The sequence below is a fragment of the Syngnathoides biaculeatus genome, chromosome 15, assembly GCF_019802595.1.
Source record: "Syngnathoides biaculeatus isolate LvHL_M chromosome 15, ASM1980259v1, whole genome shotgun sequence".
NCBI classification, from domain to species: domain Eukaryota; kingdom Metazoa; phylum Chordata; class Actinopteri; order Syngnathiformes; family Syngnathidae; genus Syngnathoides; species Syngnathoides biaculeatus.
The window spans coordinates 10,342,589-10,355,993 of record NC_084654.1 but is presented as its reverse complement, the minus strand read 5'-3'; the positions used below and the strand labels follow the sequence as shown (position 1 = coordinate 10,355,993).

At 41.4% G+C, this 13,405-nt stretch overlaps 1 pseudogene; it reads right to left on the bottom strand.

Annotated features, from left to right (window-relative positions):
* Positions 1-7,312: 7,312 nt before the first annotated feature.
* On the bottom strand, positions 7,313-7,431 carry LOC133513876 (5S ribosomal RNA; annotated as a pseudogene).
* Between the last annotated feature and the right edge of the window lie 5,974 nt (positions 7,432-13,405).

The window sequence follows — 13,405 nt, the reverse complement described above, 5'->3', positions numbered from 1 at the left end:
TTGTGACTCAATTAGGTACACTGCAGGTTAATGTAAATTTACTTAGAAGATGTGCCGTCCATTCCTAGCGTTAAAAGTATGTGTGTGCAAGCGTGCGTGTGCATGTGACAGTGAAGGATATGGCAGTGTGCCTGTCCTCATAATGCCGCAGGCAAACCCAGGGCAGCAATAACATCATCATGACAGGACTTCTGCCTGCTTATTTATTCCCTTTACTTACCTCACTGCTCAAATAATGTCAATGCACACATAGACAACACACACACACACACACACACATTTGAAAATGAATAGCCTTAGCCATGTGGAACCTGGAGAGAGGTGATAACTGAGACAGTGTGAGAAGCCTCCATTACAGCCGCAGTGTTTTCAGCCTAATTGGAAGTAAGTACCAGACTCATGTGGGAGCAAATATATGTACTGATTCATATGCATGTGGTCAGGTTGGGATATATTTCTTATTCAAATATAAATTGAACAGCGGGTTAGCTGATTCAATTCCAAATGTTGCGGTATTGTTGGATTCCGTCTTGCATCGTGCGCCATGATTAAAACTAATAAGTAGCATCCATGTACACGTCAGAGACCTTATACAGGTCTATGTAAGGGAAATAGAGCAGCGATGGTGTAAGTCTGCTCATGCGTGCACATCCGCTCACATGTCACAATATTAGGTACTACCTGCGCAATCTTTAAATATGTCATACAGGAGCTGTCATTCAGTGGTGTGCAGACCTGATTGATTATTTGTGTTCTTCCACTCCAGTCATTTAGGTAGCAGTTATGTGAATAACCCAGTTATCGCACAGAAAGATATCATTGGTGAATTCCCCACTTGACCTCAAAAAGTTGAACTTCCATCCATTCATTTTCTTTGCCACTTATCGTCACAAGGGTCGCGGGGAGTACTGGAGCCTACCCCAGCTATCAACGGGGAGGAGGCAGGTTACACCCTGAACTGGTTGCCAGCCAATCGCAGGGCACATAGAGACAAACAGCTGCATTCACAATCAAACCTAAGGGCAATTTAGAGTGTCCAATTAATGTTGCATGTTTCAAGTATTTATTTATTTATTACTACAATCTTAAAAAACCCTCAAAACAGGAATTAAAAAAATCACCACTGACTTTTCTTGTTTTTGTCGAAAAAAACAGAAAATTGGGGTTCCATCAAATCAATCAAAATGTGGTATTTAAATTTTTTTTTTTCCGTACTTTTCAGTCAGTCCGTGGCATCGCCTGGGAGTTATGAAAGGTTGCTGTCAGTCTTCTTTGTTTTGGGGTCTGATACCCCTCATTTTCCTCATAATAATATTCCATCAATTCTTAATGGAGTTTAGATCTGTGATGGCATCGGAATCAAACCGGATTATGATGCTTCTGGCAGCATCAGCGGGGGCCAAGTCCTGCTGGAAGATGAAAACTGCATCTCTATACAGATCCTAAGCAAAAGGAATCATGAAGTCCTCTCAAAGATTCCAGTAGACTGTTAAGGTGACATTGGATTTAAGGAAGCAGAGTTTACCATCACCTGCACTCTACATTGCACCACAAAGTATGCCTGACTGTGGATATTTGACATTGGACTTCAAGCATCTTAGGTTCTGTTGTAACCTGTCTTTCTCCAAACCCTTGGACCTTGATTCCTGTAGGCAGACTTTAGTTTGATCGGAAAAGAGGTCCTTGGACCACTATCCAACAGTCCAGTTCTTCTCCTTGGCCCGTTTGAAAGATTTCCTATGTTGGCTCAGGCGTGGCTTGACCTGAGGAACCCAACAGGTGTAGCCCATCTGGTGTCTGAATGTTGTTGTTTTTTTTTAATCTCTATTGCCCTCTCATCCCATTATTTCTGGATCTCTGCTAGATTCTGAATCTTCTGTGTTTGATAGCCCACCAACATCTTTCTTGCTGGTATGTTTCTCCTGCCACATTTTGTCCTTCCACTAGACTTTCAATTTATATGCTTGGACACAACACTCTGTAAACAGCCAGCCTCCTTAGCTATAAACCTTTGTGGCTTACCCATTCTATGGGGGGTTTCAATGATGGTCTTTTGGCTAGTTTTTAAGTCTGCCGTCTTCCCCATATTGAACCCAACTGAGATAATCGACCCACCCACCCATTTTCTGGACCGCTTTTCCTCACTAGGGTCATGGTCATCCTGGAGCAAAAAAGAGCCGTATTAAACCCTCAACTGGTCATCAGCCAATTTCAGGGCACAAAAAACAAACAACCATTCACATCCACACCTACGGGCAATTTAAAGTCTTCAATCAACCTACCACGCATGTTTTGAGATGTGGGAGGTAACCGGAGTAGTGAGAGAAATGCCACACAGGCACAGGGAGGGTCAGGATTCGAACTCTGGTCCTCAAAACTGCGAGGCGGGTGTGCTGACTAGTTGTACACAGTGCCGTCACAATTGAACCAAATTCAAATGATTTAATGAAACCTGGGAAACCCTGTACAGGTGATTTGAGTTTAGTAAGTATTTATTGTGTGACACTCAGTTTAAAACAATAGTTTTCAGATTAAAAAAAAAAAACAAACACATTTTTCTGACTGTGAGGGATGCTATCACTGAAAATTGTTTAAAAAAAAAAAAACAAAGGGAGCAGGTGATAGCGCTAAAATTATAAACCATGGCGGCAATTAAAAAATTCCAAGCAGGAGAGGGGGAATGAAATTATCCAACCCTCCCAAACCCCTCCCCTCCTTCTCTTTTTGAAAACCACTGGTTTAAAACATTTCCGGCCAGCAAAATCCGGGGTGGTTACTTCACAGAATTCCCAATTTTTGAATCCCTGATTTTGTGGGTTTTATGAGCTGGAAGCTCAAATTACATAAAAATGTACAAATAAATACCATAGATTGTTTGAATTTTGTATGAAAAGTTCACTTTTTGAATGGCATTATGTGAATAAAGTTTTCCATGAGCTTCAATTTTTTGGGAAAGGGTCTGTCCAAGTGTGTATTTAAGTAAAATTTTTAAAAATGGGTCTTGCCATGCCATTCTTTGTCTAAAGACTGTTATTTGTTGAGTAAAGTAAGATTTAATGTCTTGTTTTACCAAGATAAAACGTAATGTTTGTAAATTGCACTTTTTTTTTTTACCCAAAATGATAAAAAGGGGCTTATACTGTAGCTAGGTTATAACTTTGAATAACAATTAGGGAGTCTTTTCATTGGAATAATGTCCCCCCCCCCCACACACCCACACACACACGTACACACACTGGCTCATTATTGTGACATAATATGACTGCAAAGCATAAGCTACACAACATAAGAGCATTTACCAATTCATCTCTGTGTGTCTGTATTAGTATACGACGTATATATATCATTATACAGTGCAGCTGGCCATTAAGGTTCTTGGGTGTAATTTTGCCCTTCTCTCCAATGTTTTCCAGTTGGCTCTTTTTAAATGTTTCACCCTATCCACTGGCACTTTGTTAAAGAACAAAAAAATTTCTTCATTGTCTCTTCCACGAGTGAGTGAGTGAGTGAGTGAGTGAGTGAGTGAGTGAGTGAGTGAGCGAGGCTGATTTCTCAAAGCAGGTAATAAGTAATGAAAGACACACTCTATTGCCAATTGAGAGAGGAGACGCGACTTCTGAAATAAGCAGTGTTTTGGGTTTGGGAGTGTCAAAACCCACCAATTACCATCCCCCGGCACTGTTACCACTAAAAGAAAATAATGCACACACACTGAAATCATTGAGGACACAAACGGAGCAATCAGAGTGAAGTAGTTTCCCGCGATGGAGTGGAATATGCAAAAATGCCAATTAAACGTGTGGGCATGAACAGATTCATTTATTTATTTATTTGTTTCTGATAATATCCCAACATCTGTGACATTAGCACTGGGTCTTTTTGTAAAACAGAGTCTGGGAAGTGAATACGCAATCTAGCACAGTGTTTTCATCATTAGTGTTCTCCAACTCACGGCTGCACTGCCTTCCAAGCCGCCTGAGTGGGGAGCGAGAAGCACATTGTGTGCCCTCGCTTGCCAAATTAATTCTTGTCTTGACATCTTAATTCTCAGTTCTTGTGTGTGGTCAAATCAGCCTACCATAGAAAAGCAATCAAGCAATTATTCCCAAATTATATTTGCCCAACACACACTGATTGTTTTTTTTTCTTTCTTATTGAGTAAGCTCATTAATTCTGAGCAGCTTGCTTGTTATGCCTCTGCCATTACTCCTTTCGCCTCTCATCCCCCCTTCTCGTTCCGTCTCTCTCACCCCCTTGCTCTTCATCATGCACACTCACTCCCAGCACCTCACCCCGTCACACAGACACACACTCCAACAGATGCAGCCTATCTTCCCGCCCCAGCCTGCTGATGTTTTGGAGATGACATACACTACAAAAAAAAACAAGATCTGTTGCATTGTCTAGTCGCCCCAATTACAATTCCCATCTCTGATTAACTTTGATGTGGAACCTAATGAGATAAGGCAGCTTATCAAGGCAGCTGCTGATAGTGGTCTCATTTATTCCCGTGCCTGGTACCCATGCAGGGAAGTGACAACTAATGAGGAGGAGTTTGCATGTAAAGCTCAAGTCAAAGCCAAGTGTGAAATTATTCATCTGTAGTTCATTAGCTCCCGTCTGAAAAAGTCTCACCGTTGTCAGTGTACAACACTAACATACTCAACATCAACATAACAGCCAACAGGCTCAGTATGGAACCAGAGTTAGCAACACGGTATCCCCACCTCTCTCCTTCACTATACTCCTAACAGCTGCTTTTCCCCTCTCCAGGCTTTAATAGTGCAGATAATTGTTCACATTGTTTAGCTGTGAGAAATTGAGGAGATGATAAGTGTGTGTGCTGCTACCTTTGACTAAAATATCGGTGGGAAAAAAGCTACTTGCTTATATTCATTTCCCACAACATGAGGTAGATGACATCTGTTCAATTATAATACCTGTATCATGTAATGAAAATGTAAATTTTCAGAATGAACTAAACAATGTTTATTTCAGTATCCAGAGGTGTTATTGTGGTATTATTTTATTTTATTTTTAATAAGTGGAGCAAAATCGTAAAAACAGCTCTGAGTGAAACAGTGATGTTCCACATGATAAATATATTGTTAAATTAATGGCTAGCTGAGTCCTCAAAACTGAACATTAATATTTTTCTGGGGGCCAATAGAGCTCATTACATTTTGCAGCCTTTCCTAATATTTAAGTGTTACCGGTAATAGATTTAGTTATTAGTGTTTCTTATTTTGTTTTTGGAATTAGTTGAGTTTCCATCCATCCAATTTCTGTACTGCTTATCCTCACTAGGGTCTCATGCGTGCTAGAGCATATCCCAGCTATCTTTGGGCAAGAAGCGGGTTATGTATTTGTGCTCCCCATTTCATCTTCACACAAAAGGTAATACTATTTTCTGGCATCATACTTCATCAAATGCAGTGTACCAGGCAACTATTACGGGTGATGCATTTATTAAGAGGGGATCGTTATTTGTACAACATTTTGACAATAGTATTGCGTTTTAGGCGCACCTATTAATTCATTATGTTGGAGCAGAGGCTGTAATTTGAGGGAATACAGTATAGTAATTACTAGTTCTAAACCATTTCTCAATAAAATGGAAAAAGGCAGTTCCTTATCAGCACTACAGTAAAACAATTAAATAATTAATGCCATTTACAATGAGGCTAGTTAATATTTTCTTATCAACAACAACATACGCTAATGAAATGTTCCTTTTTAAATAATACTTTTGTTGTAATGCAGCACATTTCTTTAAGTGTGGTCAAGCGTGATATTCTCCTGCATGAACACTCAGTAGAGAGGCAGGAAGTGCGCACCTTTTGATTTGGAGTATAAAAGTAAATAACATTTGTACATCTAACACATACTCGAAGTGAATGAGCAGCCCCTGAATGTGGTTCTATGAGCAAGTGGAGAGCTCTACAGACTTTAAAGCCGGGACCCAATTAAGCCTCGTCTCATCGGGAGAGGCAGAGGAGCTGAAAGCTGACTACATAAGATAATGCCAATGCACTGAAGCAGCCAGCTCGCTCACTGTAAAATTAGAGAGCAAGGGGAAAAATCTTGATGAAGGGAGAAGAAAAGGCAAGGACCAAACAGTCAGAGCAAGACGAGGAGAAGTTCCTTTGGGCAAATTCCCTTTGAAACCAGTTAACCAAATTCAGCTATTCATATTCAACACAATAATGGCGCGTCTTTCTAGTTCAGACGGCACATCATAACGGCCAGCAGGGACAAGGGAGAAGAGGATTTCTTCCTCACGCCAAATTGTAGCCAATTTAAGGACAAAGCTGTACCCTGCACTTTGCCAGAATAGGAGTCACGCTCATAAAAGACTGACAGTCGACATCCAAATCTCATTCAAGGACGCAATTTCCAAATGCTAATCATAATCTGCAGATGTTGGCCACTGATACACTCATTTATCTATTTGTGTAGTGGAGGGGCTGCCTGTGTCCATTTGGACCGTCTGTGAAATGTGAAGCTTAGTCACAGCGTGGACATCTGCACCAACTCGGTGTGATGTGTGTTAGCACACGCACAAGAAATACTTACAGGAAAACGTTTGACACGCACATATCTTCCCTTTTTAATTTATTTATTTTAAATACGTTTGCTCTCTTTTCTCTCTTGGCTCTTTTTAGAGTGCCTCAGCTGTATCAGCAGATGCTGAGTTGTCTGAACTTGAGCGGGGAAAAAAAAACAAATACTTGACAAAAAGGTATATGAAATGAAGATCGTGAAATGTTTTTGGACATTTTTTTTTTTTTTGCAAAGCTGCTTCAAATGAGTTAGGTGAAGAGGGAAGGAAAAACACCAACATGTGCGTGTGGATGTTTATTTCCCTTTCCTCTTCAAGGAAGATAGACGCAAGCACGAGGCCACGGCTCACTCATCCTTGTACAGAGATACTGAGTGCAGTGAAAGATAAATGCATAGCGAAATGAATTCTAGGATGTGTACCATTCAAACAAATTCAACAAGGATAAACCATTCTTTCCTTTTAGACGCCAAATGGAAGGTGGAGCCAAAGTCAAACTATTTTGGGAATTGACATTAATAGATTGAGAGTAGATTTACTGAAACAATGTCTTGTCGTGAACCCAAATTCTTGTTTGCTTGTGTTATGGAAAAACAACTACCCAATGCCTTCATCCTTCTGTTCTTCTTCTTTTCCTTTCGGCTTGTCGCCACAGCTTGTCATCTGAGATGAATGCATATTTTGTTCAGCACAGTTTTACGCCGGATGCCCTTCCTGATGCAACCCCTCTGCATTTTAGCTGGAGAGAGAAGTTTACAGCACCCGGTATTCCCAGGCGGTCTCCCATCCAAGTACTAACCAGGGCCAAACCCACTGAGCTTCCAAGATCTGACGAGATGGGCCGTTTTCAGGGTAGCGTGACCGTAAGCCCTGCCTTCTTCCTTCTGTGTCCCTATAAATTTCAAGTGGATATAAAAAGTGCATACCCCTGTTCAAATGTCAGGAGAAATGATGCCAAGGAAAAGAATTTCAAAACTTTTTCCACCACCACTGTTACCCATAACCTGCCAGCTGAGGGAAAAAAATATATATATTTTCGAGAGGGGAACTACAAATACAGAAATGGAAAACTTCAAGACTCAGTTGTCCACACCTTCTTTTTTCAATTTAAGCGTGACTGTTCAGAATTTACTGGAATCAGCACACACCTTCCACCATTGAAAGTCCCCTTGATTAATCCTCTCCAAAATATCCCAAAACTTCTTCATAATTATTACTGAAGCAGGAGGTTTTGTTTTAAGTACCTACTATTTTGAACACTTCTGAAATTGGTCCAGCTGAAGAAAAACCGCCCAAACCATGATGTTCCCACCACTGTGCTTCACTCTAGCTTTGTTGTGTGGTGTTCAAATGATAATGAGCGGTGTTGTGTGTGCCAAATAGCGATGGCCAATGTGACCCAAAATTCACGTCATGAATGACTGAATTGAATCCCTTCATGGTGACGGTATGCAGTCCATCACGACAAAACATTTCTTTAGGAAAGCTAAATTCATGAAAAATAAGACATCATCAACAACAACAACAAAAAACAAATGTAATTTTTAAAATGTTTAATGTGCAGATCTAAAAATTGAATTAAAGTGCCCAACGGTACAAACAAACAATTAACATTGCTGATATTTTATATCCATCCATTTTCTGAGCCACTTATCTTCACAAGGGTCGCAGGAGTGTTGGAGGCTTTCCAAGCTTTTTATGGGCAGGAGGCGGTGTACACCCTGATCTGATTGCCAGCCAATCACTGAATACGTATCAACAAACAACCATTCACATTCACACCTACGAGCAATTTAGAGTCTTCAGTTAGCATACCATCGAAGGAAATTAGAGTGCCTGGAGAAAACCCCCTAATGTTATACATCTTTAAAATAATGTATATAAATACGCTAGACCTTGTAGTATCTGCGGTAATGTGGCCTATGGTTTTAAATGTGTGCGTTTGCTGTGCAGCTGGTATTGTTTTCTCTCTAGACAATTAAATCACGCGCTAGTTTGCTGCTCATTGTTAGTTACTCTCTGCTGCAATCCAATTCCAGACAGAAACATGTGCTGTTCCACCTAAGCACTTATCCTGGTGTTTAGCGAAAACATTTCACAATAGCTTAGCGGCTAGCATTACTTCTTTGTCTCCTGATAATTACTTCTCGTTCTCCTATAGTGATAATAATACCTGGCAGAAGTTAAGATGAAATGGAGGCGAGGATTATAGACTACGCAACCGCGAACACCCGGTCGGCTGGCTGATTTATTTATTTTTTTCTTCCAACTCCAATCTCCCACCCTCCCCCCATGGTGTACACATGTTAGTTGCCTATCGCAATGTACTGTAAAATAGCATAAACACTGTAGCATCAAGCATTCCCACAGTAGCATGGTAACAGCTGGTAAAACAAAGGATGGACGTGGACCATATATTTTAGGTGTATGACCAAGAGTTTCGTCCTTGGTTTCATTTGACCCAAATCTCCCTAATACCTCTGAGAAAATCTGTTATGAGACATGTTAACATTAACCAAACAGCCAACATCACTAAATTATGCAATGATTAACAAGCATTTAAGGAAATAGAGAGATGTGATGATGTAAAAAATGTAAAGGTATTCAAAAGTGATATAGTTTTGGAAAGCCTTACTAGAACACAGTTTCTCTGTAGTAGAAAGGGCAAAATAAAGAATATCTTGTGCACATACTCTAAATTTGAATTGTAATCTACAGGTGCTGCCACCACCGGCTGATGTGATGTAGCCCATTTTGGCACACTGGGAACAGCCCTTGACAACAAAATGAGTGGTGACTATTCTCTTGCTATTTGTTTCTCAGTGGCTTGGAGCTGGCGTATGGATGCCTGTCTTGCTTGAAGGCTGTCTCTGGATGTTGTTCATCTGGCTCTCTTTGTTGACTTTCTCCAGCCAAATTTCCTGGCTGATTGCGTGCCAGGTTGTGTTTGAAACAATGGCTGCTCACGTCCTTCTCAATGTTGCCAGGCCAATCAAAAGGCGCAGGGAGACAAACACGACTGTGCAGCTGTCCTCCAAACAAACTGAAGCACTTCCGAGAGCCATTGAGAGGGGCTGGGTCACTGGGTGTGCCCTATATGAGCAGCTGTGCTTCCCTAGCAAAACCTTCACCCACCAATAACCACAAATAACTCATTCAACTTCACAAGCTACCCAAATGCTACAATTTTTAAACCCAGTTAATCCCTCACTCACCCTGACTGGATAATCTTGTGATCTTTAAAGCAAAGCAAACACAAATGGATGGAAAAGCTACAGTTATCTTTCATCAATACCCCACAGCAGTCTGGCAGGGGACTAAAAGTAGGTCTGCATTTTAATATGCACTACAGCAATGTGTTAACATTCTATTAAAACTACAGTAAATGGAGAATGGAGAGGCTCTGGTCCCATTCTTCCCCCAAACATGCTTGTTAACTTAGGGAAAAAAAATGCAATTGGGTCCTCCAGCCCTGCTTCAGAAATGCAAACTCCCTCACATTGTGACAAACACATTCACTTATTCTCAATCGGAACAATTAGGAATGAAAAGACACACATTCACACTACTAATATGAAAGGCAAATATATCTGCAGGACAAATGTTTCAAGTGTCTCTGTTGTTGCACTTGAAAATTGTGGATTTGTTCGGGGGGCTTTATACTGAGTCTTTGTACAGTCACGCGGAGATCTTCAAAAGCCTAAATTCACCTCAGCAACTTCACAAGGCGTGCCAGCTATGTCTGTGAAAGGTCACCCGCTATTTACATCCTTGCCCATATGGAGGCACACACATAGAGTCTGGAGAATACATCTCGTTGACCAGTCGATTATGTGATAGGGTGCTGGGACAAAGGCTGAGGATGTTGCTAACACGTTCCTTGTCAGCAGAGGGGCTGCATGGGGGCGGACACAAAGCCTCATTAAAATACATACAGAGCCAGTGCAGCTCCGGTGGGTGGGAAAGATGCTCCATCAAGATGTCGTTATAACAAGGCTATCTCCACCCACTGGTATGTATCTCACTCTCACTGTCCTCCCCCATGCCTGGACAGCACAATGGCTGGCTGGCTCCTTTTATAGCCAACGTGGGCCATTCCCTCCATTCCCCTGCGAGGTCAGGGCCTAATCCTCTGGGAGTTCTCGCATTGTGTTTTAGCGAACTGGGGTCAAACTGTTTCAAATGAGGTGGTTTAGTTAAACATCTATTAAGCAGGCCCAGTGTGTTGAGCCGTGCTTGATTTATGTGCAAAGCTGTTGTGCTCAGCTGTTGTGCTACTTCGTGGTGTGTTAGGCTACGACTTCTGTTGTGTTACCATGAGGAGAGAATCCCACGCCATAAAATCTGCCTAAATAATACACGCTAACACCACGTCCATCTCAGCGCATGTCCACTAACATGTCTAGGATGGGCTGTGTGTTTCAGCCCTGCATATCTGTCTTCTGCTTGACCACTGAGAGGCACTGTGCTGGGCCAATTCGTATGGGGGTATGAAATTAAAGCCCAAAAGTTGAAAGTTGGAGCTGTGTTGTCGGCACCTCCATAAAGGCACAGTGGCCTGTTAGTGAGGCTGAGATTCAAAGAGAGTTGGGATGAGACCACAATCCCACAACCTCCCACTGTGAGGAGACATTTCCAATGGCGGCCCAGCGCTTTGATTCAGATCTTGTGATCCAGGCTTGCGTTGCTTTCAGAAAACACACACACACAACTCACACTTGCTTACACTGAGAATTATTGTCACTCTATGTTATTAATTGGGTTTTCTATTTTTGAGATTTTTTTTTTCCATTGCTTTGCTTACTGTTTGTTTGACTGCTCATTAAGATAAATGCACCACTTCTCACTGAATGAAGTATTCTGTATCCGGAATCATAATCAAATTTAAAGTGATAGAAATGAGATCACATGCTGCATCCTTAAAATGTGTCTCAGTAGCGTGTATGGCCTCCACATCCCTTTATGCACCCCCTACGGCATATACGTGTTTTTTTTTCTTTTCTCATTTGATTGGTGAATATAGGCTGCCTTGCTAATTGCCTCCTTTCCACCTGTTGTCTGTCGCAATTGCCCAAAAAGTGGGGGAAATGCGGCAGAGTCATTATTACATCCTAACTGGGCAGATAGCTATCAGGGAATACGCGTCACTATATGATGGCTGTTTGTTTCTCCCAACATTTTTTTTTTTTAATTAGCTGTGTCATTGGCTAAAACATGTATGCCCGCACAATCTAATTAAACATAATACAGTTGGCATTGCCTAGTTTTCTAGGACACATTTTAAAAAATAAAATCACTTTTGTGGTTGTACGTAGCAGGAACTACACTGCATAATTTTTTTTTCAGGGTGGGGGTGTTATTTCACTGCATGTGCATTGTGAAATGAGAAAAAGTCTTTAGAATGTAGTGCTGTTTTAACTGTAAAAATGTTTTAAATGACAGCATCAATCAAAAATGTGTGCTGACATATTGTGATGTGACTGGGAGCAATAAGCAGTCGCACAGGTTTGTGAATATAATGTAAAAGCAACTCTTCTGTCCTAATTACAGAGGCACTATGCATTCATTTTTTTGAGCAAAGGTTATTGAATGGTAGCTTATTACTTCACACTCCCAACACCAAAAGCTTAAGATAATAACCAGTTAGTAATTGGTGCTTATACCTTTTATCGGCTGTAATTGCTGCTATTATAGCACCAAATAATCATTGGAATTAGCATCTTTCAGGGGGACAAAAAAAGTGCTAAATATTAGTATTTTGCGGAAAGGTCTCAATGTCGATGTGCAACTGTTTGATTCATCATTAACTTGAGAGTTCAGGGCACGGGGAATGGCTTTCATATTATGTTGCGGTGTCAGTGCATCATCCCTGACACAAGCTAATGGAGCCACTAATGGAGCATATTCACATCTGTGTGCAGTCTTGTGTGTGTCTACTTCAACAACAGGTCAGGGATTTTCACGCATAATGTGTGTATGTGTGCCGGAGCACGACTTGGAGTGTGCAGGCAAGAGGAGGCAGGTCTCGATTCTATGCAGATCACGCTCCTCATGCTTCAGCAGCTCCTCCTTTGTGTCGGCCCTTCCGTCAGCTGTTGACTTCCTAAGTGTTTCAGACAGCCGTCTTTCTGTCTGTGCCTCTCTCCGCTGCCTTGTCCCGCTCACATTTCTGAAGTCCACTGACTGCTAATGGCCGTGTTCAGACAAAGAGCCCACTCTGTGGCCACTCTGCAGGACCAGGCCGGGGACTAGGGACAACCAGGACGGGCTCCAGTGGGATGAGGGCACACAGGGGAGGGCCATAAAGCTGGGAGGAACACCCGGTACTGCCTGCCTCTCTATACTCATGTCACGCTTGTGTGACTGCCACTTCTGTGTGCTTGTTTGAACTGTCGTTCCCAATTAGCAGTAATAAGTCACTTTGTAAGGATGAGCAAGCATTGTATGTCCAAACACCCCCAGCCAGTTCGCATACGCACAGACTGTTTTGTTCTCAAAACAACACTCGTGGTATCAGGCCCTGACAGCAAAATCTCCAAAAACAAGAGGCAGATTAACAGCGAGTATTTTGAAGGGATGATTTTACTTGAAAAAAGATTGGCTCTATGCTTAATCAAATAAACTGAATCAATAAGATGGACTCCTGTAGCCTTACTTTAATTGACTTCATACGAATCATAGAAAGAGAAAATTTCTTTTTTGGATAATGATGTGAAGACATAATATTGTGTCAATAATCTAGTTTTAACATCATGTAAAGGGAGTTGATTTGTCTCAGGCTCTTGTAATAACTGCACAGGCAATGATTTGATATTCTTAGCTTTCATACAAAGAGAAGGCAAC